The sequence below is a fragment of the Montipora foliosa genome, chromosome 9 (genome assembly GCF_036669935.1).
Source record: "Montipora foliosa isolate CH-2021 chromosome 9, ASM3666993v2, whole genome shotgun sequence".
Taxonomy (NCBI): Eukaryota; Metazoa; Cnidaria; class Anthozoa; order Scleractinia; family Acroporidae; genus Montipora; species Montipora foliosa.
Window position 1 is genome coordinate 29085271 of NC_090877.1, and position 5000 is coordinate 29090270.

General features: G+C 41.1%; 1 protein-coding gene across 1 annotated transcript in view; it reads left to right on the plus strand.

Annotated features, from left to right (window-relative positions):
* LOC137969764 (ubiquitin carboxyl-terminal hydrolase 7-like) overlaps window positions 1-5000 on the plus strand; it is a 68091-nt gene that overhangs the window by 60091 nt on the left and 3000 nt on the right. The window lies entirely within an intron of this gene.

Here is a 5000-nt window from a genome sequence, read left to right on the forward strand (position 1 = left end):
ATTCACTGAATTTCGTCATAATCGTAGGTTCGTTTAGAGTAAAGTAAAGTAAAGTAAAGTAGACCTTATTTAACGTCGATAACTAGTAACAGTAACTTTTAATCACTGACAAACCTGAGGTCGACGGTGCGCTCATTTTACTCCCCCACTGCATCAGTGCTCCGTTTAACAGGTATTTAAAGCTACTTAGCTACACCGAAAGAAAAGGAGTCGAAACAAGGATGCGAGATCCGGGAATCGAACTCAGGACCTCTTGCACCAAGTGTGCCATCCTTGCTCCTCAATGATGTTCAATGAAAGGCTCTAAAGTACTTTGTTTTGCTGCCAAAAAGAGATGTCTGAATTTCGTTTATGCACGAAGCAGAGACACTCGGAGCTCCCGAATACAGCAAATACACAACAATAAAATGCAAAACCCAGTGTAACCAAAGGTAAATGGCACAAAAGAGATTATAATACAGCAAGTGTCGGATTCAGGACAGATATGTCCTGGATTGACCCTAATTAGATGCACGCGGATTTCAGTAAGCGTCACAAAGTGCCCCCCAAATGCTGCTCTTCAAGTAAAAGCTAAACGTAGATTACCTCATGGTTGGTGAGCGCGTACAATTTTTATTCACGAGTTGTGAAGCGAAGGAGTAAGTTAAACGATCCTTCACAAGAATAGAGGTTTTGCACGGCAGCCATGTTGCATGGCAGGAACAATAGGTTCTTTCTCCTATGGGAACAAATGTTCTTTCTAAAGCCCGCCGCATACGGTGAGGAAAGAGCTGAGCAAACTGCCTCGCGAGGCGGTTTGCTCAGCCGTTTTCTCACCGTGTGCGGGGAACTTTTGGTGAGAAATTGGCCTCGCGAGGCCGTGAGGAAAAAATCAAACATGTTTGATATTTTTCGCCTCGTGAGGCAAATTCCTCATTGTGTGCGGCCATCGTAAGAATCGATTTGAGTTTGGTCAATGAAGCATCCAATAAAAATACATGGCATTCTCACGTGACTTCAGTGACGTCGGAATTTCTTCCTCCGACGCCATCCTGAACTGCAGGAGTCACGTGAGTATGCCATGTATTTTTATTGGCTGCTTGATTAAACCAAGCTCAGCTCGATTCTCACGATGGCCGCACACATTGAGGAATTTGTCTCGCGAGGCCAAAAATATCAAACATGTTTGATTTTATCCTCACGGCCTCGCGAGGCGAATTTCTCACCACAATTTCCCCGCACACGTGAGGAAACGGCTGAGCAAACCGCCTCGCGAGGCAGTTTGCTCTGCTCTTTCCTCAAGTGTGCGGCGGGCTTAATGCAAAACATTTTCATTGTTCTTGCCATGCAACATGGCTGCCGTGCAAAACCTCTATTGAGTAATAAAAATCGTGCAAATGAGCCAACCATGAAGTAATTTTTATAGTATGCAGATCATATATGTAAAGAGATAAGTGTTTATTGTGAGGCTATCAAAGCACTCAACAAAAGACCCAAACAAATAGCAAAATGTTTTTGAAATAAAAGAACTCTTTACCTTCCATACCTCACTTGAATACTTTAAAAAATCTTAAAGATTTTTTTAGGTATGTTGTGGAGAAAACTAAGCAATAAAAGGACAAAAACTTTGAAGACCATACACCATTCGGCCGCCATGTTTTCAAATTTGACTGCTGCCGTCGGTGCATAGGCTGCCCACGCTAAAGCTCAACAAACTACCAGCCAAAGATAATTTTTCACCAGTGAAAAACATCGTCTGTCGTGACCATATCATTTTAATTTCATCAAGGAAATTTACGAAAATCTCTATACTTGCATAATAAACAGCGGCATTTACCCAAAGCTAAAACTAACGCTAACCTTTGCCCTTTACCCTGTTCTTGGAAATAGGTAGTAAATGCTTAGACTTAAAGGGACACTTCGCGTTGAGTGTCAAAATAGGGTGTGCGTTTAATTAAGGGTGGTTTTCACTGGTGACGGAATCGGAGTCGGAGTCGTAATAGCGCTTGTAATCTAGTGAAAATCAAAAATCGAAATCGGAAGAAGCAAAAGCGGAAGAACAATCCAATCAACAAGCATGGATGAGAAGGTTGTGGAGGCTGTAAGACTTTTCCCCGTGTTATACGACATGTCGTGCAAGATTTTTAAAAATAAGAACATGAAAAATAATACTTGGCTGGTGGCCAAACAAGCTGAGCTTAAATCAGGTATGTGATGAAAGAAACCAGTAGTATATACGGGACTGATTTGAGGAGGATTTTTTTTGGACCCGCGCCCCCGCGAAAGTGGCAGAGCGGGGACAGAAAAAAAACTTCCTTAAATCAGTCGCGTATATTCTACTAAACTATTAAGTCTTGCAAAATAAGGAGAAGAAGAAGCCAAAGAAGAAAATTCTGCTCTGCGGTCTACCATGTCAGTTTTCATTTCTTTTGTTTTGGCCCCAAAATTTCCACCTTAACGGGGCCCACTTCTGTGAATTGTGATTGGCTTGTTCTTCCACTTCTGCTTCCAACTCCGACAATCTAATTTTCAATAAACTAAGCCTTTAAGTCTAACCGTAAAACTCTGATTCCGTCGCTCGTGAAAACGAGCTTTTAGGGTCAATCCTAGACATAAGTGCTTTTGGACGTAAGGCTGCGTCAGCGAGAGAGATTTAGCATCACCTTTACTTTAAGTTACTGTTTGTTATAAGAGCATGAACGTTTTCTTATTCTTATCCTTACTTGTCTCTCTCTCTCTCTCTCTTTTGAGAAGTTTCCCGATATCTGCAGATCACAGACAAGAAACGAGCTTGAATGAAACACTTTTTTCTTTTCAATTTTTGGCAAGTCGCAAATTTCAGCTTTTCGTTTGCATCAAACGTTAAAAGTTGGCCAAAATCAACCAGGCACCAGTGGCTCATTTGGTTGAGCACTGGGCTCCCATGCGGGCGGGTATGAGTTCGAATCCGGCCGGAGAAAGACTTGGGGTCCTAAAATAACTGAAGAGAAAGTGCTGCCTTCGTTATTGCACCCGCAAATGGTTAGACTCTCAAGTCTACTCGGATAATGACTTCAAACCGTAGTCCCCGCCTCACGAATATCTTCCTTGTTTTTAAGTTCCCTGTGGGATGTTAAAGAACCCACCTACAAGTCGAGAAGAGGCCGTGTGGCCCAGTGGTTAGGGTGTTTGCTTTGAAGTCCGGAGATCCCGGGTACAAGATTCGCTCTGACCACTCGTTGAATTTGATCCTGGTTCAACTTCCCAGCCGCACATGTAAATAGCCAACTGGCTTGCCTCCGGCCAGTTGGGATTCTTAACAGTTGTTGTTATTCTGTTCCGTTGTTTCGTTGTGTTTCATTGGCCCTAAAAAGCCCCTATGGGAAGCGGTCAATTAAGTATGTGTTGTATATTAGGGGATGAAGTTCCCGGTGCCGTGGCCGTCCTTTGTGAGTGGGTGGGTAACCAATATCGAGCAACTTCTCGAGAGAGAGGGGCAACTTAGAATACCGGGTAGGTTAGCTTACGGTGGCTGAACACAGTTTCCGCGCGCGCTCTTGCTAACGCAATGCAGCGCGCGCGCAAGGATTGCAAAAAAATAAACGTGGCTTCAATACAGCAATCATTTCATTTGCTCAATGGATCCGCTATATGTACTATTTTTCCTCATAATTAACAAAGTGTTTTAATGGTTTTAGTCTTTTATGAGAAATGTATGTTAGAAAAGGTAAGGATGCAAAGAACTCCGCAATTCGCAGCTTTTTCTTTGTTATCGAAACAACCCAGTTAAATGCAGCGCATGCGTAGTAAGTTAGAAATTTGCGATTGAATGTGGTATAGCTTTCTTGAAAATACGCCGATTTCTCGAGAATCACTCGTTAGAATGTAAGGAAATGTGGTATGAAAATACGTTAGGAAATAAGTGACTGGGGTACTCATAAAAATTTGAACTTTAACAGAGAAAATTCTAGATATTCCACTGAACCTTCAACGATGGATAATTAAAAATATCTCTCTGTCAAGTTATTATTAAAATAGTGTTAACTTGTGAGCATAGTTACAAGCTTGTTGCATGCAAATTATAAAGAAAATCTAACGACCGGATTTTCTGCAAATAAACCAAACCGATTTTGAAGGCCTGTTTATAGTTATTCATGTTACCATGGCAACGGCATATTCGTCAGCTTAACTATCAAAAAACCGAGGTTCATGTTGTTAACTTGCTTGCTACCATTTTTGGCGACCAAAGGATCAAGGGTTTGAGAGAAAAAGGTAAATGAAACGTAGGTATCAAAAACTGTGTTCAGTCACCTTAAGGTGATTCCTTTGAAAATGACGTACTATCCAGATTTCTGTCAAACTTGGCACAATTGATATTAATGCACAGGACATTTAAAAAAATGCAGTAAAATGATGGGGTCATCGTGCCTGTTTTCGCAATGCATTCTCTTTATTTTAAGTGTTTTTTTACCGAATTACGCGAGAAGCGTTCGAAACTTGATCAACCGGAAAATTTGTAATTATATAGCAAACGCTACTGAATATTCCGGAAAACTTAAGCCTACTTGTTTGTCCGGGCTAAAAACTTCCAGTAAAGTGATTTGAAATTGCACAAGCTTTCAAAAAAAAGGAAGCAAATTGGACCGCTACATCATCACCTCAAACTCAGCGTATAGCTCAAAATGCAGTTTCCACGTCATTTCTATACAAATACTACCATGGGCATGCCAAGTTCGCGTCACTACAGGCAGCCGTTGAGAATTTAAACGCGTTATAAGACTTTGTATGGGAAATAAAATACCGTCGATTATGAAGCCTAAAAAACGGTCAATTTAACGTTCATTCAATAAAATGAATAAAACTGACTCACCTTTGGTGTATTCTTGTGCGTTTTGGTGCTTATTTTACCATAGGCAGCCCAAGCTCGCGTCACTACAGACAGCCGTTGAGAATTTAAACGCGTTATAAGACTTTGTATGGGAAATAAAATACAGTCGATTATGAAGCCTAAAAAATGCTCAATTTAACGTTCATTCAATAAT